General features: G+C 44.6%; 4 non-coding genes across 4 annotated transcripts; all 4 read right to left on the bottom strand.

The window, feature by feature from the left end:
• Nucleotides 1–6,605: 6,605 nt before the first annotated feature.
• trnaq-cug (transfer RNA glutamine (anticodon CUG)) lies at nt 6,606–6,677 on the bottom strand. Its single transcript has one exon. It is a non-coding gene; the product is annotated as a tRNA-Gln (tRNA).
• Nucleotides 6,678–8,214: 1,537 nt separating this feature from the next.
• trnaf-gaa (transfer RNA phenylalanine (anticodon GAA)) lies at nt 8,215–8,287 on the bottom strand. The gene has a single exon. It is a non-coding gene; the product is annotated as a tRNA-Phe (tRNA).
• Nucleotides 8,288–18,357: 10,070 nt separating this feature from the next.
• Nucleotides 18,358–18,429, bottom strand: trnaq-cug (transfer RNA glutamine (anticodon CUG)). The gene has a single exon. It is a non-coding gene; the product is annotated as a tRNA-Gln (tRNA).
• A 1,537-nt stretch (nt 18,430–19,966) lies between these two features.
• Nucleotides 19,967–20,039, bottom strand: trnaf-gaa (transfer RNA phenylalanine (anticodon GAA)). The gene has a single exon. It is a non-coding gene; the product is annotated as a tRNA-Phe (tRNA).
• Nucleotides 20,040–21,408: the final 1,369 nt, after the last annotated feature.

Here is a 21,408-nt window from a genome sequence, read left to right on the forward strand (position 1 = left end):
TCGACCTCGAGGTAGACCCCCACGACGTCGGGGTCCTAGGTCCGCTGGCGCGGACGCTGGAGGAGAGGGTAGTGTCAGGAATCAATCAGATTCATTCCCATCCACCACTCAAAGGTCACTCTCCCCGGAATATTAACCAGTCACACCTGTTCACAATCAGTCACCTCGTTACCCAGCCCTATAAAACACTCACGCACACCCCAGTCATTGTCAAGCCTCCAACAGGAGAAGACCGTTACCCACGATTTCCCGAAGTTTCCAAGTCTGCCAACGAAGATCCATCACGTAACTATACTCACCCCTGAATATACTCACCTTTGTCTCCCTGTCTTGCTGTCTCCAGTATTCCAGTCTGGTTCCCTGTTTCCCGAGTCCTGCCATTTGAATCCAAGTGCTCCACATGTCCACCGAGATCTCCCTGTTCCTCCCTGGATCTGAAACAGAAAAGTATTCGTATCACTGGACATTGTCTACCCACGTTCAACTCTCTGAAGAAGGGTCTGCTCACCTGGGATCCTCTGCACGACGTGATCGTCAACGCACCTGCACATGAACTTTGTCTCTGCACATATATCACTGTAAATAAACTCACGTTTGCTTTCACTTACCTCCGCCTCTGTGCCTGTATCCTGACAGTTTTTGCCTATTCATGTCTTTTTAAATATGTATAACATAGTATTTAAAAAGATAACATAAATATGTATACTGGTGTATAACATAGTATAGTATAACATATATGAATTAAACTTTTTTTTTAAAGGTTTTAGTAAAAATCTTCTTGTGCTCAAAATAATGTAATGAATGACACAAAAAAATACTAAATTAACAACAACAAAAAAAATGGTTTAAGGAGGATATAGCTTAATTAGCGGTCGGCTAATTATCTTGACAGTAGTGGCATGTTTTTTACTGTATATCATGGTAAAGTTGCAGGTTCACATGTACAGAAGAAAACGTGTGCTATTACACGCTAGCTAGCTTTATTGGCATGTTTAATTGTCTAAAAACAAACACTGTTTATGAATAAATAATGATCGATTATACAGTCGTGAAGAATAGACTTACCTGTTGCAAAGATGACGATAATTACTACGGATGACGACTACTTCCTGCTCAGCTACTGTTCGGACGCTCTCGCTTACTGCTCCGCGCTTTGCTCTATCGCTTTTATATTTCTATAATTTATCTCCTTTTATCACCTAATTTTAACTTCAGCAAATCAGCACAGTGCTCAAACGCTTGGATTACTACAAAAAAAAAGCAGAATTATTTTATTCGACCAGCCTCCCACTGAAAGCTTACATTCCGGGGAAGAGAAAACACAACTGCCTACATTCATAAGGATAAGAAAATGCCTCCTCTGGAATCTACCTGCTGCTCCAAATGCCACAGACTTTTACAAAGGATTGCAATTCTTGAAACAAAGTTAATTGCGGGACCACCAAACCAGACGGAACACACAACAGAGCTTCGTCATGGACGTCCTCAGCATTCAGCCGGTGAGTCCCATGAATCTAGTGCTTCTCGACAGGCCATACTGAGTGTAGAGAAACAAGCCGATCGTTTTACTAATCGATGGCACAAACAGGGTGCGAGACCCAAAGGCACTCGAGACATCAGATTGTCATGAGCATCACATATTACTGCAGTAGCATCCTCTACCCCAGATACGGCTCTGACAAGGACTGCAAACACTGGTCTCCTACCACCGCCTATACATCTTGAGAACAGATTTGAAGTATTAATGAATGAGGAATCCCCAAATTTGATGAATGTGATCGCACACAGACAGAATCAGCCAGTAGCTAACACTGATGCTAACTGGGGCTCAAGGTCGAGCAGACAGCGGCACTCAGCTCACAGTGCAGCCGAGCCCAGGACTCTGATAGTGGGCGACTCCGTAATCAGAAACATTAATAGCAGGGATACAACAACGTGCTGCCTTCCACAAGCAACAACTTCTGATGTAAACAGGGAACTTCAGAACATTCTGATGAAACATAAGACTGCAAATCGACTCATCATTCATGTGGGGAAGAATGATATTCATAAAGAGCAGTCGGAACTTCTTAAAAAGGATTTCAATGAACTTTTTGAAACACTTAAAAGACTGAAAGTTCAAACATTCATCAGTGGACCACTCCCAGCAAGAGGAACAAACAGGTTTTCACGGTTGCTTGGGCTTAATACATGGCTGCAAAAAACCTGCAATATAAAAGGAGTGAACTTTATTGATAACTTCAATCTTTTCTGGAGTCAGAGGCAACTGTTTCAACAGGATGGCCACCACCCAAACAAACTTGGTTCAAGAGTGCTAAAGGACAATATCTACTTCTCCCTCCGTCATCCTTCTGCAATGTGTGCCAATCCACTCAACCTGAATGGCACACACACACCTGGATACAGTATGAATGACCACAGGATTTCACTTCAGCACCTGAATGGACATGCGGTTGACACATCACACAAGGACAGTGATAACACCACTCAGCCACAACAACCTCTGCTCACGGACACAATCTCAGCTGAGCCCTGCCCACAGAGCTCACCACGGACAGACTGTGACATACCAGCACTGCTCCAAGATACAGCACCCATAGACGACTTTCTGGAAAACAGCCAGGGAAACCAGGACAGCATATTACAGCCTCCAATAACACCAGAGCAAAAATCCCTCTCACCGGAAACATTATCACTCTCTCCAGCATCTCCACTTCTGTGCTTCTCAGAGAAAATGGAACAACTGGTGCATGCTGGAACTAGACTATCCCACTCTTTTGCTGCGAGCCCCCAGATACCAACCAAAAAACGCCAGGCCCCACAACCACCAAAGCCTGCGGGCCCAGCTCGCCCTCCCCCTCCCCCTCCTCCTCCTCCTCCCCCTCCTCCTGTGAGAGCTCTTCGGCCTCTGCCACAGTGCCAGGGCCCACACCCTCCTCCAGCGGCTCGAGGTGAACCAAAAACAACTGATACCAGCTCTCAGTGATATGTGTCGGGTCCCCGCTATGATAACAATAACTTTCTCAAATGTTTACAGAACAAGCGGGAACCCAGTGTGCCTGTATCTTTTTCTATTGCTGTTCGATTACATGATAGAAAGTCTAAGGCCTTCAAAAGCCGTACAGCAAACCCATCTAATCTGGTGCCTATTACACGACATACCAAGATTGCTGTGGGGACAAAAAGTAAGACTGTTAAGTTAGCACTTTTAAACATCCGCTCACTTAAAAATAAATCACTTTTAGTCAACGACTTAATAACCACATACAACCTGGATTTTATGTTGCTAAATGAAACTTGGCTAGAAGAAAGTTGCAGTGCAACAGTCCTCAATGAAACAGCCCCTCCTAACTTTACTTGTATGAGTATCTGCAGAGCTGTCAGAAGAGGCGGAGGTTTAGCTGCTCTTTATAAAGATGTCTATCAATGTAAGCAAATATCATTTGGGAATTACCCGTCTTTCGAGTATCTGGGTATTGTGTTAAAAGGTGCTCCACGCATTTTACTTATCATTGTTTACAGGCCTCCAAAATACTCTCCAGCTTTTGCTTAGAACTTAACAGAACTGTTATCAACAATTTCCTCAGAGTTTGACTGCTTTGCCATTGCTGGAGATTTTAACATTCACATAGATAATGCAGAAAACAATATGGCAAAAGAAATCAAAACTGTTTTAAAAACTTTTGATCTGACTCAGCATGTACATGGACCCACACATAATCGTGGACACACTCTAGATTTACTTATCAGTAAGGATCTAAACATTTCATCAATTGTTATTAAGGATGTAGCACTGTCTGATCATTTTTGTATTTTCTTTGATATATTGATCTCTCCTGCCATTGAAGCTAGATCTGTGTCTGTCAAGAAGAGATGCTTAAATGAGAACACTAGTGTACTATTTATGAAGGCTATATCTTTAACACCAAGCATATCTGCTGACTCTGTTGATTTTCTCCTTGATTCTTTTAACTCAAAAGTTAAGAGTGTAATTGATGATATTGCTCCTGTGAAAGTCAGGAAGAAGAGTGGCAGACAAAAAGCACCTTGGAGAAACTCAACAGCAGTGCAAAATATGAAAAGACAATGCAGAAAAGCAGAGCGCATGTGGCGGAAGACAAAACTTGTAGTCCATTATAACATCTACAAAGACAGCATCCATGCTTTCAATAAGGAACTAAGCAAAGCTAGACAGACTTTTTCTCGAATATTATAAACAGCAATATAAACAACACGCGCACTCTTTTTGCTACTGTAGAGAGACTGACAACCCCCCCAAGCCAGATTCCCAGTGAAATGCTCTCAGTGAGAAAGTGCAGTGAGTTTACTTCTTTCTTCTCTGAGAAAATCAATAATATCAGAAAGGTGATCAGCTCATCCTTGAGTTGCGCTGGGGTCAGGCAGATCAGACAACAGCACGAGAAAGTAGCCACTATGTCTGATTTCGAAGAAATTGATGGCAAAATTTTGGAAGAAACCGTACAGCAACTAAAAACATCAACCTGCGCCCTTGACGCACTTCCCACATCTTTTTTCAAAAATGTGTTACACAGCTTAGAAGCAGATCTCCTGGAAGTGGTAAATGCCTCACTTCTCTCTGGGAGTTTTCCGACCTCCCTGAAAACTGCTGTCGTCAAGCCCCTCCTGAAAAAGAGCAATCTGGATAAGACCATATTAAACAACTATAGACCGATATCAAATCTTCCTTTCATAGGCAAGATCATTGAAAAAGTTGTCTTCAATCAGCTGAACAAATTCTTAAGCTCGAATGGATACTTTGACCATTTTCAATCTGGTTTCCGACCGCACCACAGTACAGAGGCCGCGCTCATAAAGATAATAAATGATATTCGCTTAAATACTGATACAGGCAAATTATCAGTGCTGGTACTACTCGACCTCAGTGCTGCATTTGACACTGTCGATCACAAAATACTTCTTGACAGGCTGGAAAACTGGGTCGGGCTTTCTGGGATAGTCCTAAAATGGTTCAGGTCATACTTAGGAGGCAGAGGTTATTATGTGAGTATAGGAGACCATAAGTCTGAGTGGACATCCATGACATGCGGAGTCCCTCAAGGCTCAATTCTTGCGCCACTCCTATTCAACCTGTACATGCTCCCAATGAACCAAATAATGAGAAAGAACCAAATGGCTTACCATAGCTATGCAGACGACACACAGCTCTACTTATCCCTATCGCCTAACGATTACAGCCCCATTGACTCCCTTTGCCAATGCATTGATGAAGTAAACAATTGGATGTGCCAAAACTTTCTTCAGTTAAACAAAGACAAAACTGAAGTCATTGCGTTTGGAAACAAAGATGAAGTTCTCAAGGTGAACGCATACCTTCAGTCTAGGGGTCAAACAACTAAAAATCAAGTCAGGAATCTGGGTGTGTCTCTAGAGTCAGACCTTAGTTTCAGTAGTCATGTCAAAGCAATAACTAAATCAGCATATTATCACCTGAAAAATATTGCAAGAATTTGATGCTTTGTTTCCAGTCAAGACTTAGAAAAACTTGTGCATGCTTTCATCACCAGTAGGGTGGATTATTGTAATGGGCTTCTCACTGGCCTTCCCAAAAAGACCATAAGACAGTTGCAGCTCATACAGAACACTGCTGCTAGGATTCTGAGCAGAACCAGAAAATATGAACACATCACACCAGTCCTCAGGTCTTTACACTGGCTGCCAGTTACATTTAGGATTGATTTTAAAGTATTATTACTGGTATATAAATCATTCAATGGCCTAGGATATGCTCAGTGAATATAAACCCAACAGATCACTCAGATCATTAGGATCACATCGGCTAGAAATACCAAGGGTTCACTCTAAGCATGGCGAGTCTGCTTTTAGCTACTATGCCAGCCGCAGCTGGAACCAGCTTCCAGAAGAGATCAGATGTGCTCCTACAGTAGTCACATTCAAATCCAGACTCAAAACACATCTGTTTAACTGTGCATTTACTGAATGAGCACTGTGCCACTGTTCGTCCGACTGTTTGCACTGTATTTTATTTTATGTTTTAATTATTCTGATTTCATTTGATTATTTCTGTATTTTATCTTTTGTTCCAATCTGTTTTAATTATTCTGATTTCTTTTGATTATTTTAATTTCTTCTATGTAAAGCACTTTGAATTACCATTGTGTATGAAATGTGCTATATAAATAAACTTGCCTTGCCTTGCCTAATAATAGCGGTCGCCGATTGGTCAAAAGTAAGCCACAGGAGAGAAACGCGATTGGTCAAAAGTAAGCCACAGGAGAGAAAGGCGATTGGTCAAAAGTAAGCCACAGGAGAGAAACACGATTGGTCAAAAGTAAGCCACAGGAGAGAACGCGATTGGTCAAAAGTAAGCCACAGCAGAGAAACACGATTGGCTCACGTGGGCTTACTTTGGGCTTACTTTGGCTCAATCGGTAGGAAGCAGTAGGCGCAAGCGAGAGGTAGTGGGATCGATGCCTGCATTCTCCAGTGCTGTCCATCCTTTTTACGCCCCCCTTCAAGGGGCACTACCTAGATGAGCTCTTGCGGCTCAGTGCTGCCGAAAAAGTTTTTTCAAACGAGGTACTGCACACATTCCTGGCAAAAGCAGGTCCCACCGAGATTTGAACTCGGATCGCTGGATTCAGAGCCCAGAGTGCTAACCATTACACCATGGAACCTTGGCGTGTGTCAACTTTTCCCATGAGCAGCAGGATTTAAGTCATTGAGTCCAGAAGCACGATAGCAAGGATTTAAGTCATTGAGTACAGAAGCACGATAGGAAGAAGCAGATGAAGCCTTTGCTTTTTAAGCCCATGTTTCCCCAATTCCGACTCGGTTTGAGAGTGCCAATTTCACTGCCACGTCAGCAGTTGCGCATCACCTCTGTTTTTTCCCTCCCTTCCGCAAAGAACCTAAAAAGGTTCCACCGAGATTTGAACTCGGATCGCTGGATTCAAAGCGCAATTTTTTGATTAAATCTACAATTAAAAGGTAGCCAGTGCAAAGTTGCCAGCAGAGAGGAAATGCGTCCTGTTTTTTTGTGGTCATTGGAAATCACGCTGCAGCACCTGCACACGTGCTAGGGATCGCGCCTCGTCTTTGTCTTTGAGAGCGATGGACACCTTCTCTCCATCATGGAGGGGAATTAGCTCAAATGGTAGAGCGCTTGCTTAGCATGCGAGAGGTAGTGGGATCGATGCCTGCTTTCTCCAGGGCTGTCCATCCTTTTTACGCCCCCCCTTCAAGGGGCACTACCTAGATGAGCTCTTGCGGCTCAGTGCTGCCGAAAAAGTTTTTTTGAACGAGGTACTGCACACATTCCTGGAAAAGCAGGTCCCACAGAGATTTGAACTCGGATCGATGGATTCAGAGCCCAGACTGCTAACCATTACACCATGGAACCTTGGCGTGTGTCAACTTTTCCCATGAGCAGCAGAGATTTAAGTCATTGAGTCCAGAAGCACGATAGCAAGGAGCAAATGAAGCCTTTGCTTTTTAAGCCCATGTTTCCCCGATTCCGACTCGGTTTGAGAGTGCCAATTTCACCGCCACGTCAGCAGTTGCGCATCACCTCTGTTTTTTCCCTCCCTTCCACAAAGAACCTAAAAAGGTTCCACCGAGATTTGAACTCGGATCGCTGGAGTCAAAGCGCAATTTTTTGATTAAATCTACAATTAAAAGGTAGCCAGTGCAAAGTTGCCAGCACAGAGGAAATGCGGCCTGTTTTTTTGTGGTCATTGGAAATCACGCTGCAGCACCTGCACACGTGCTAGGGATCGCGCCTCGTCTTTGTCTTTGAGAGCGATAGACACCTTCTCTCCATCATCGAGGGGAATTAGCTCAAATGTTAGAGCGCTCGCTTAGCATGCGAGAGGTAGCGGGATAGATGCCTGCATTCTCCAGTGCTGTCCATCCTTTTTACGCCCCCTTCAAGGGGCACTACCTAGATGAGCTCTTGCGGCTCAGTGCTGCCGAAAATGTTTTTTCGAACGAGGTACTGCACACATTCCTGGCAAATGCAGGTCCCACCGAGATTTGAACTCGGATCGCTGGATTCAAAGCCAGATTGCTAACCATTACACCATGGAACAAACACACCCTGATAGCTGGTTGTCTGAGAGGCAGATAGCGATGAGGCTAGGTGGAATCAGGTAGATAAGAGCTGGCGTTTGGTCAATAGACCACCTCGACTAAGAGAGGCGGACGTGGTTCCTCTGCCGAAACCCGGGATTGAACCAGGGACCTTTAGATGTTCAGTCTAACGCTCTCCCAACTGAGCTATTTCGGCCAGGTACTTGTGCAGTTTAGCCAGCAGGCATGTCTGGGAGACCGCCAGTCATTTTCGAGAAGAGCAGAGCGAAGGTCCCAGAGAGAAAATGAGTTGCCCGTACGGGGATCGAACCCTTGACCTTGGCACTATTAGCACCACGCTCTAACCAACTGAGCTAACCGGCCTCTCTCTGGCTCATTTTATCCCCCATTTCTCAGAAATATCCTGGTTGCCCTAATCAGGCTGAAGAGATTAAAAGCAAAGCCTGATAATGGGCTCGTCCGGGATTTGAACCCCGGACCTCTCGCACTCTAAGCGAGAATCATACCCCTAGACCAACGAGACTAAACATACGTCCTCCCTGCTGCTGCCGGGCCGAAAACATTTCAGCTTGCATGGCTTGAAGCGCAATATTTTAATTAAATCTACAATTAAAAGGTAGCCAGTGCAAAGTTGCCAGCACAGAGGAAATGCGGCCTCTTTTTTGTGGTCATTGGAAATCACGCTGCAGCACCTGCACACGTGCTAGGGCTCGCGCCTCGTCTTTGTCTTTGAGAGCGATGGACACCTCTTCTCCATCATCGAGGGAAAGTAACTCAAATGGTAGAGCGCTCGCTTAGCATGCGAGAGGTAGAGGGATCGATGCCTGCATTGTCCAGTGCTGTCCATCCTTTTTACGCCCCCCTTCAAGGGGCACTACCTAGATGAGCTCTTTCGGCTCAGTGCTGCCGAAAAAGTTTTTTCGAACGAGGTACTGCACACATTCCTGGCAAAAGCAGGTCCCACCGAGATTTGAACTCGGATCGCTGGATTCAGAGCCCAGAGTGCAAACCATTACACCGTGGAACCTTGGCGTGTGTCAACTTTTCCCATGAGCAGCAGACATTTAAGTCATTGAGTCCAAAAGCACGATAGCAAGGAGCAGATGAAGCCTTTGCTTTTTAAGCCCATGTTTCCCCAATTCCGACTCTGTTTGAGAGTGCCAATTTCACTGCCACGTCAGCAGTTGCGCATCACCTCTGTTTTTTCCCACCCTTCCGCAAAGAACCTGAAAAGGTTCTACCGAGATTGGAACTTGGATCGCTGGATTCAAAGCCCAAAGTGCTAACCATTACACCATGGAACCAACACTTCCTGATAGCTGGCTGTCTGAGAGGCAGATAGCGATGAGGCTAGGTGGAATCAGGTAGACTAAAAGAGGCGGACGTGGTTCCTCTGCCGAAACCCGGGATATAAATATCCTGGTTGCCCTAATCAGGCTGAAGAGATTAAAAGCAAAGCCTAATAATGGGCTCGTCCGGGATTTGAACCCGGGACCTCTCGCACCCTAAGCAAGAATCATACCCCTATACCAATGAGCCGAAACATACATCCTCCCTTCTGCTGCCGGGCCGCAAACATTTCAGCTTGCATGGCTTAATGCGCAATTTTTTGATTAAATCTACAATTAAAAGGTAGCCAGTGCAAAGTTTCCAGCACAGAGGAAATGCGGCCTCTTTTTTTGTGGTCATTGGAAATCACGCTGCAGCACCTGCACACAATAAATGAGAAGCTTACTTACAGGAGCCTGGTCTGCAACACTGGACCCAGTTGATGTTGCAGGAGCAGAGGCAGCACTTGGCTGGACAGAAGGCTGTGGAGGAGACTGCAGAGGAGGCTGAACAGGGCGCAGAGGAGGAGACTGCAGAGGAGGCTGGGCAGGGCGCAGAGGAGGAGACTGCAGAGGAGGCTGGGCAGGGCGCAGAGGAGGAGACTGCAGAGGAGGCTGGGCAGGGCGCAGAGGAGGAACCTGCAGAGGAGGCTGGGCAGGGCGCTGCAGTCCTGTGGGTGGCTGTAGTGAGGTGGTCCTGGTGCAGAGGGACAGGGGTTGAAGGCCTTGCTGGAAAGATGGGAGTTGCTCTTTCCAGTGGACAGGAAGCTCTGCAGGCGACTGGGACACCTGGCCAGGGGTCCACAATGCTGGAGGAGCAGGATAAGGGGCAGGAGCAGGGGCAGTAGCACGAGCCGGGGCAGGAGCAGGGCCTCTCGAGCCTGCAGTGGCTGGAGCGTAAAAAAAACACAACAAAATTATCTTATTGTTTTAGACTTTCACTGCATGACTTTCTCAGCTCTGCTGGACAGCTACTGCGATTACAAGGTTTACTGCAAAGCATGTATGATTAGTAGAGAGATGACATGATGATGAAAAGATGGAAGGAAGCAGTGAAAATCATCCTGTTTTTCATCCAAGCACCATTAGAAGAAATACAAGAAGAAAAAAAGATGGGATCAGCCAAGTGTGAAGCGAAGCAGACCAAACACTACAACAGCCACTTATTCCAAGGGGAGTGGGGGAAGTGTGAGATGACAAGAATGAGCTTTAGTCTGTGATTACGATAAAAAATGAAATAAAACCTTTTACATACACCTTTAAATTATCTTTTTTCCTTTGAGGATGTTCACTCAAAGAGTGAATGTAGATTGACACCTGAGAAGTGCCATTCCTCTGTGTTGTGAAATAAAATAATATGTCATTTAAAAAATACTGTTTTGTTTTATTTGTAATTGTTTGTAAAATATTGTTCAAGATTTACATACCTTGAGGAAGTTGTTCCTCAGCTTGCGAGGCTACAGTTGCCATCTCCAGGTCATCTTCCTCCTCAAAAAAATCCGTAGCAGCAGAGTCTGTAAAATAACATAAAACACTAAGCACATGTCACCAACACACTTGTATGCGTTAAGTGATACTCACCACATGTAAAGAGCTGTCTCCGGGCTGCGGACTCAGACGCAGGATGTACACGTGGTCCTGCAGCTGTTGAACACGTATTTTCGTTAGACATATATACTGCATAATATATACTGTAATGATTTTAAAGCTTGCAAATCACTTACAGGGTTTGGCTGGAGCCAAAATCTTTTGTGCCAGCTGTGAAGCAAATAAATGCATCCCCCGCGCCAACAGGGCCTTCACATTGGTCGCCAGCAGTGGCTTGTTCTTAGTGGCAGTAGGTGGAGGAGGAACAGACACAGTGGCAGTGGGCACAGCAGCAGTGAGGACAGATGCAGTGGGCACAGTGGTGGTGGGCACGTGGGCTGGAGCCTGCCTCTAAAGGCACGTATGCTTTGAAAAGGGCCATATTGATGTTAGGCCTGGCCTTTGCCTTCTTCAGGTAGGTGATGAGAGCCTGGGCCTCCTTGCTTGGGTCCTCATACACCTCATTCATTGACCTACCCTTAAAATCCCCAAACTCCACCATCAGACATCCAGAGTCTCCTGTCCTCTGGGCCTCCTGCAGCATGGCCTGTTTTATATGATACACCTCCACAGCCTCGCCTACCTCCCTGATCTGCGAGGTGTATCTGAGGAACAGGTGTTTGTTGTCCGACAGCGGGTTGTCCCTCTCCTCCTCCCCCAAAATGCTGCTGACCAGATAGCAGGCATACCCCAGTGAGTTCTCCAGCAGCCACAGGAACCTCTGACCCGGGTGTTTCCCAAACTGGATCTTGCAGTGAGCCAGAACCAGGAACTGGTCTCCAGGATTCCCTCCATTCTGCCTCACAAAGGCAGTGGCCTCAGCCAGGACCTCCTCCTTACACCTGGCCCTCCCTGCCAACACGATCTTCCTCCTATTGGCCTCCTCAGTTGGCCCCATAAGGAGTCGACCCTCAGAGGTTCTTCGTAAAACCGGGTATGCATACATAATCTGAAAGGACACAGGCATAAACAGAACGTTACATAGCTGTCATATTCCAACTGAAAGTATTTTACTACAGCATTTCTTTTTTATGTAATTAATTATTATAATATTATAATAATTAATGATTATTATTATTATGAGCATAAGCATTATTGTTTTTATACAACTGTGAATCACTTTGAATTGCCTTGTGTACAAATTGTAAATAGTGTGATGAACTTATTAATAAGAAAATAAATAACACTTCTTGATACAATCTTGCTGGTATCATGCCATACTTAAATCGTTTTGTTTTGTTTAGCTTTTGTGGCAGAGATTACTAAGAAACACCAAATATAACATAAAGGCGTTTATGACAATTCATAATAATATGATCATCAAACAGATCTAAAACTTAAAATGGTATATCAAATCGTTTTGGTATATCTTTTATAACATAGTTGAGAATCATTTGTTGAAACAAAAAAACACTTGTTTTTGCCTATTCATGTCTTTTTAAATATGTATAACATAGTATTTAAAAAGATAACATAAATATGTATACTGGTGTATAACATACTATAGTATAACATATATGAATTAAACTTTTTTTTTTAAAGGTTTTAGTAAAAATCTTCTTGTGCTCAAAATAATGTAATGAATGACACAAAAAAATACTAAATTAACAACAACAAAAAAATGGTTTAAGGAGGATATAGCTTAATTAGCGGTCGGCTAATTATCTTGACAGTAGTGGCATGTTTTTTACTGTATATCATGGTAAAGTTGCAGGTTCACATGTACAGAAGAAAACGTGTGCTATTACACGCTAGCTAGCTTTATTGGCATGTTTAATTGTCTAAAAACAAACACTGTTTATTAATAAATAATGATCGATTATACAGTCGTGAAGAATAGACTTACCTGTTGCAAAGATGACGATAGTTACTACTGATGACGACTACTTCCTGCTCAGCTACTGTTCGGACGCTCTCGCTTACTGCTCCGTGCTTTGCTCTATCGCTTTTATATTTCTATAATTTATCTCCTTTTATCATCTAATTTTAACTTCAGCAAATCAGCACAGTGCTCAAACGCTTGGATTACTACAAAAAAAAGCAGAATTATTTTATTCGACCAGCCTCCCACTGAAAGCTTACATTCCGGGGAAGAGAAAACACAACTGCCTACATTCATAAGGATAAGAAAATGCCTCCTCTGGAATCTACTTGCTGCTCCAACTGCCACAGACTTTTACAAAGGATTGCAATTCTTGAAACAAAGTTAATTGCGGGACCACCAAACCAGACGGAACACACAACAGAGCTTCGTCATGGACGTCCTCAGCATTCAGCCGGTGAGTCCCATGAATCTAGTGCTTCTCGACAGGCCATACTGAGTGTAGAGAAACAAGCCGATCGTTTTACTAATCGATGGCACAAACAGGGTGCGAGACCCAAAGGCACTCGAGACATCAGATTGTCACGAGCATCACATATTACTGCAGTAGCATCCTCTACCCCAGATACGGCTCTGACAAGGACTGCAAACACTGGTCTCCTACCACCGCCTATACATCTTGAGAACAGATTTGAAGTATTAATGAATGAGGAATCCCCAAATTTGATGAATGTGATCGCACACAGACAGAATCAGCCAGTAGCTAACACTGATGCTAACTGGGGCTCAAGGTCGAGCAGACAGCGGCACTCAGCTCACAGTGCAGCTGAGCCCAGGACTCTGATAGTGGGCGACTCCGTAATCAGAAACATTAATAGCAGGGATACAACAACGTGCTGCCTTCCACAAGCAACAACTTCTGATGTAAACAGGGAACTTCAGAACATTCTGATGAAACATAAGACTGCAAATCGACTCATCATTCATGTGGGGAAGAATGATATTCATAAAGAGCAGTCGGAACTTCTTAAAAAGGATTTCAATGAACTTTTTGAAACACTTAAAAGACTGAAAGTTCAAACATTCATCAGTGGACCACTCCCAGCAAGAGGAACAAACAGGTTTTCACGGTTGCTTGGGCTTAATACATGGCTGCAAAAAACCTGCAATATAAAAGGAGTGAACTTTATTGACAACTTCAATCTTTTCTGGAGTCAGAGGCAACTGTTTCAACAGGATGGCCACCACCCAAACAAACTTGGTTCAAGAGTGCTAAAGGACAATATCTACTTCTCCCTCCGTCATCCTTCTGCAATGTGTGCCAATCCACTCAACCTGAATGGCACACACACACCTGGATACAGTATGAATGACCACAGGATTTCATTTCAGCACCTGAATGGACATGCGGTTGACACATCACACAAGGACAGTGATAACACCACTCAGCCACAACAACCTCTGCTCACGGACACAATCTCAGCTGAGCCCTGCCCACAGAGCTCACCACAGACAGACTGTGACATACCAGCACTGCTCCAAGATACAGCACCCATAGACGACTTTCTGGAAAACAGCCAGGGAAACCAGGACAGCATATTACAGCCTCCAATAACACCAGAGCAAAAATCCCTCTCACCGGAAACATTACCACTCTCTCCAGCATCTCCACTTCTGTGCTTCTCAGAGAAAATGGAACAACTGGTGCATGCTGGAACTAGACTATCCCACTCTTTTGCTGCGAGCCCCCAGATACCAACCAAAAAACGCCAGGCCCCACAACCACCAAAGCCTGCGGGCCCAGCTCGCCCTCCCCCTCCTCCTGTGAGAGCTCTTCGGCCTCTGCCACAGCGCCAGGGCCCACACCCTCCTCCAGCGGCTCGAGGTGAACCAAAAACAACTGATACCAGCTCTCAGTGATATGTGTCGGGTCCCCGCTATGATAACAATAACTTTCTCAAATGTTTACAGAACAAGCGGGAACCCAGTGTGCCTGTATCTTTTTCTATTGCTGTTCGATTACATGATAGAAAGTCTAAGGCCTTCAAAAGCCGTACAGCAAACCAATCTAATCTGGTGCCTATTACACGACATACCAAGATTGCTGTGGGGACAAAAAGTAAGACTGTTAAGTTAGCACTTTTAAACATCCGCTCACTTAAAAATAAATCACTTTTAGTCAACGACTTAATAACCACATACAACCTGGATTTTATGTTGCTAAATGAAACTTGGCTAGAAGAAAGTTGCAGTGCAACAGTCCTCAATGAAACAGCCCCTCCTAACTTTACTTTTATGAGTGTCTGCAGAGCTGTCAGAAGAGGCGGAGGTTTAGCTGCTCTTTATAAAGATGTCTATCAATGTAAGCAAATATCATTTGGGAATTACCCGTCTTTCGAGTATCTGGGTATTGTGTTAAAAGGTGCTCCACGCAATTTACTTATCATTGTTTACAGGCCTCCAAAATACTCTCCAGCTTTTGCTGAGAACTGAACAGAACTGTTATCAACAATTTCCTCAGAGTTTGACTGCTTTGCCATTGCTGGAGATTTTAACATTCACATAGATAATGCAGAAAACAATATGGCAAAAGAAATCAAAACTGTTTTAAAAACTTTTGATCTGACTCAGCATGTACATGGACCCACACATAATCGTGGACACACTCTAGATTTACTTATCAATAAGGGTCTAAACATTTCATCAATTGTTATTAAGGATGTAGCACTGTCTGATCATTTTTGTATTTTCTTTGATATATTGATCTCTCCTGCCATTGAAGCTAGATCTGTGTCTGTCAAGAAGAGATGCTTAAATGAGAACACTAGTGTACTATTTATGAAGGCTATATCTTTAACACCAAGCATATCTGCTGACTCTGTTGATTTTCTCCTTGATTCTTTTAACTCAAAAGTTAAGAGTGTAATTGATGATATTGCTCCTGTGAAAGTCAGGAAGAAGAGTGGCAGACAAAAAGCACCTTGGAGAAACTCAACAGCAGTGCAAAATATGAAAAGACAATGCAGAAAAGCAGAGCGCATGTGGCGGAAGACAAAACTTGTAGTCCATTATAACATCTACAAAGACAGCATCCATGCTTTCAATAAGGAACTAAGCAAAGCTAGACAGACTTTTTTCTCGAATATTATAAACAGCAATATAAACAACACACGCACTCTTTTTGCTACTGTAGAGAGACTGACAACCCCCCCAAGCCAGATTCCCAGTGAAATGCTCTCAGTGAGAAAGTGCAGTGAGTTTACTTCTTTCTTCTCTGAGAAAATCAATAATATCAGAAAGGTGATCAGCTCATCCTTGAGTTGCGCTGGGGTCAGGCAGATCAGACAACAGCACGAGAAAGTAGCCACTATGTCTGATTTCGAAGAAATTGATGGCAAAATTTTGGAAGCAACTAAAAACATCAACCTGCGCCCTTGACGCACTTCCCACATCTTTTTTCAAAAATGTGTTACACAGCTTAGAAGCAGATCTCCTGGAAGTGGTAAATGCCTCACTTCTCTCTGGGAGTTTTCCGACCTCCCTGAAAACTGCTGTCGTCAAGCCCCTCCTGAAAAAGAGCAATCTGGATAAGACCATATTAAACAACTATAGACCGATATCAAATCTTCCTTTCATAGGCAAGATCATTGAAAAAGTTGTCTTCAATCAGCTGAAAAAATTCTTAAGCTCGAATGGATACTTTGACCATTTTCAATCTGGTTTCCGACCGCACCACAGTACAGATGCCGCGCTCATAAAGATAATAAATGATATTCGCTTAAATACTGATACAGGCAAATTATCAGTGCTGGTACTACTCGACCTCAGTGCTGCATTTGACACTGTCGATCACAAAATACTTCTTGACAGGCTGGAAAACTGGGTCGGGCTTTCTGGGATAGTCCTAAAATGGTTCAGGTCATACTTAGGAGGCAGAGGTTATTATGTGAGTATAGGAGACCATAAGTCTGAGTGGACATCCATGACATGCGGAGTCCCTCAAGGCTCAATTCTTGTGCCACTCCTATTGAACCTGTACATGCTCCCAATGAGCCAAATAATGAGAAAGAACCAAATGGCTTACCATAGCTATGCAGACGACACACAGCTCTACTTATCCCTATCGCCTAACGATTACAGCCCCATTGACTCCCTTTGCCAATGCATTGATGAAGTAAACAATTGGATGTGCCAAAACTTTCTTCAGTTAAACAAAGACAAAACTGAAGTCATTGCGTTTGGAAACAAAGATGAAGTTCTCAAGGTGAACGCATACCTTCAGTCTAGGGGTCAAACAACTAAAAATCAAGTCAGGAATCTGGGTGTGTCTCTAGAGTCAGACCTTAGTTTCAGTAGTCATGTCAAAGCAATAACTAAATCAGCATATTATCACCTGAAAAATATTGCAAGAATTAGATGCTTTGTTTCCAGTCAAGACTTAGAAAAACTTGTGCATGCTTTCATCACCAGTAGGGTGGATTATTGTAATGGACTTCTCACTGGCCTTCCCAAAAAGACCATAAGACCGTTGCAGCTCATACAGAACGCTGCTGCTAGGATTCTGAGCAGAACCAGAAAATATGAACACATCACACCAGTCCTCAGGTCTTTACACTGGCTGCCAGTTACATTTAGGATTGATTTTAAAGTATTATTACTGGTATATAAATCATTCAATGGCCTAGGATATGCTCAGTGAATATAAACCCAACAGATCACTCAGATCATTAGGATCACATCGGCTAGAAATACCAAGGGTTCACTCTAAGCATGGCGAGTCTGCTTTTAGCTACTATGCCAGCCGCAGCTGGAACCAGCTTCCAGAAGAGATCAGATGTGCTCCTACAGTAGTCACATTCAAATCCAGACTCAAAACACATCTGTTTAACTGTGCATTTACTGAATGAGCACTGTGCCACTGTTCGTCCGACTGTTTGCACTGTATTTTATTTTATGTTTTAATTATTCTGATTTCATTTGATTATTTCTGTATTTTATCTTTTGTTCCAATCTGTTTTAATTATTCTGATTTCTTTTGATTATTTTAATTTCTTCTATGTAAAGCACTTTGAATTACCATTGTGTATGAAATGTGCTATATAAATAAACTTGCCTTGCCTTGCCTAATAATAGCGGTCGCCGATTGGTCAAAAGTAAGCCACAGGAGAGAAACGCGATTGGTCAAAAGTAAGCCACAGGAGAGAAAGGCGATTGGTCAAAAGTAAGCCACAGGAGAGAAACACGATTGGTCAAAAGTAAGCCACAGGAGAGAACGCGATTGGTCAAAAGTAAGCCACAGCAGAGAAACACGATTGGCTCACGTGGGCTTACTTTGGGCTTACTTTGGCTCAATCGGTAGGAAGCAGTAGGCGCAAGCGAGAGGTAGTGGGATCGATGCCTGCATTCTCCAGTGCTGTCCATCCTTTTTACGCCCCCCTTCAAGGGGCACTACCTAGATGAGCTCTTGCGGCTCAGTGCTGCCGAAAAAGTTTTTTCAAACGAGGTACTGCACACATTCCTGGCAAAAGCAGGTCCCACCGAGATTTGAACTCGGATCGCTGGATTCAGAGCCCAGAGTGCTAACCATTACACCATGGAACCTTGGCGTGTGTCAACTTTTCCCATGAGCAGCAGGATTTAAGTCATTGAGTCCAGAAGCACGATAGCAAGGATTTAAGTCATTGAGTACAGAAGCACGATAGGAAGAAGCAGATGAAGCCTTTGCTTTTTAAGCCCATGTTTCCCCAATTCCGACTCGGTTTGAGAGTGCCAATTTCACTGCCACGTCAGCAGTTGCGCATCACCTCTGTTTTTTCCCTCCCTTCCGCAAAGAACCTAAAAAGGTTCCACCGAGATTTGAACTCGGATCGCTGGATTCAAAGCGCAATTTTTTGATTAAATCTACAATTAAAAGGTAGCCAGTGCAAAGTTGCCAGCAGAGAGGAAATGCGTCCTGTTTTTTTGTGGTCATTGGAAATCACGCTGCAGCACCTGCACACGTGCTAGGGATCGCGCCTCGTCTTTGTCTTTGAGAGCGATGGACACCTTCTCTCCATCATGGAGGGGAATTAGCTCAAATGGTAGAGCGCTTGCTTAGCATGCGAGAGGTAGTGGGATCGATGCCTGCTTTCTCCAGGGCTGTCCATCCTTTTTACGCCCCCCCTTCAAGGGGCACTACCTAGATGAGCTCTTGCGGCTCAGTGCTGCCGAAAAAGTTTTTTTGAACGAGGTACTGCACACATTCCTGGAAAAGCAGGTCCCACAGAGATTTGAACTCGGATCGATGGATTCAGAGCCCAGACTGCTAACCATTACACCATGGAACCTTGGCGTGTGTCAACTTTTCCCATGAGCAGCAGAGATTTAAGTCATTGAGTCCAGAAGCACGATAGCAAGGAGCAAATGAAGCCTTTGCTTTTTAAGCCCATGTTTCCCCGATTCCGACTCGGTTTGAGAGTGCCAATTTCACCGCCACGTCAGCAGTTGCGCATCACCTCTGTTTTTTCCCTCCCTTCCACAAAGAACCTAAAAAGGTTCCACCGAGATTTGAACTCGGATCGCTGGAGTCAAAGCGCAATTTTTTGATTAAATCTACAATTAAAAGGTAGCCAGTGCAAAGTTGCCAGCACAGAGGAAATGCGGCCTGTTTTTTTGTGGTCATTGGAAATCACGCTGCAGCACCTGCACACGTGCTAGGGATCGCGCCTCGTCTTTGTCTTTGAGAGCGATAGACACCTTCTCTCCATCATCGAGGGGAATTAGCTCAAATGTTAGAGCGCTCGCTTAGCATGCGAGAGGTAGCGGGATAGATGCCTGCATTCTCCAGTGCTGTCCATCCTTTTTACGCCCCCTTCAAGGGGCACTACCTAGATGAGCTCTTGCGGCTCAGTGCTGCCGAAAATGTTTTTTCGAACGAGGTACTGCACACATTCCTGGCAAATGCAGGTCCCACCGAGATTTGAACTCGGATCGCTGGATTCAAAGCCAGATTGCTAACCATTACACCATGGAACAAACACACCCTGATAGCTGGTTGTCTGAGAGGCAGATAGCGATGAGGCTAGGTGGAATCAGGTAGATAAGAGCTGGCGTTTGGTCAATAGACCACCTCGACTAAGAGAGGCGGACGTGGTTCCTCTGCCGAAACCCGGGATTGAACCAGGGACCTTTAGATGTTCAGTCTAACGCTCTCCCAACTGAGCTATTTCGGCCAGGTACTTGTGCAGTTTAGCCAGCAGGCATGTCTGGGAGACCGCCAGTCATTTTCGAGAAGAGCAGAGCGAAGGTCCCAGAGAGAAAATGAGTTGCCCGTACGGGGATCGAACCCTTGACCTTGGCACTATTAGCACCACGCTCTAACCAACTGAGCTAACCGGCCTCTCTCTGGCTCATTTTATCCCCCATTTCTCAGAAATATCCTGGTTGCCCTAATCAGGCTGAAGAGATTAAAAGCAAAGCCTGATAATGGGCTCGTCCGGGATTTGAACCCCGGACCTCTCGCACTCTAAGCGAGAATCATACCCCTAGACCAACGAGACTAAACATACGTCCTCCCTGCTGCTGCCGGGCCGAAAACATTTCAGCTTGCATGGCTTGAAGCGCAATATTTTAATTAAATCTACAATTAAAAGGTAGCCAGTGCAAAGTTGCCAGCACAGAGGAAATGCGGCCTCTTTTTTGTGGTCATTGGAAATCACGCTGCAGCACCTGCACACGTGCTAGGGCTCGCGCCTCGTCTTTGTCTTTGAGAGCGATGGACACCTCTTCTCCATCATCGAGGGAAAGTAACTCAAATGGTAGAGCGCTCGCTTAGCATGCGAGAGGTAGAGGGATCGATGCCTGCATTGTCCAGTGCTGTCCATCCTTTTTACGCCCCCCTTCAAGGGGCACTACCTAGATGAGCTCTTTCGGCTCAGTGCTGCCGAAAAAGTTTTTTCGAACGAGGTACTGCACACATTCCTGGCAAAAGCAGGTCCCACCGAGATTTGAACTCGGATCGCTGGATTCAGAGCCCAGAGTGCAAACCATTACACCGTGGAACCTTGGCGTGTGTCAACTTTTCCCATGAGCAGCAGACATTTAAGTCATTGAGTCCAAAAGCACGATAGCAAGGAGCAGATGAAGCCTTTGCTTTTTAAGCCCATGTTTCCCCAATTCCGACTCTGTTTGAGAGTGCCAATTTCACTGCCACGTCAGCAGTTGCGCATCACCTCTGTTTTTTCCCACCCTTCCGCAAAGAACCTGAAAAGGTTCTACCGAGATTGGAACTTGGATCGCTGGATTCAAAGCCCAAAGTGCTAACCATTACACCATGGAACCAACACTTCCTGATAGCTGGCTGTCTGAGAGGCAGATAGCGATGAGGCTAGGTGGAATCAGGTAGACTAAAAGAGGCGGACGTGGTTCCTCTGCCGAAACCCGGGATATAAATATCCTGGTTGCCCTAATCAGGCTGAAGAGATTAAAAGCAAAGCCTAATAATGGGCTCGTCCGGGATTTGAACCCGGGACCTCTCGCACCCTAAGCAAGAATCATACCCCTATACCAATGAGCCGAAACATACATCCTCCCTTCTGCTGC

Source organism: Siphateles boraxobius, unplaced genomic scaffold (genome assembly GCF_051911475.1).
Source record: "Siphateles boraxobius isolate OS27281-9 unplaced genomic scaffold, OSU_SipBor_1 269, whole genome shotgun sequence".
In the NCBI taxonomy this organism is placed as follows: Eukaryota; Metazoa; Chordata; class Actinopteri; order Cypriniformes; family Leuciscidae; genus Siphateles; species Siphateles boraxobius.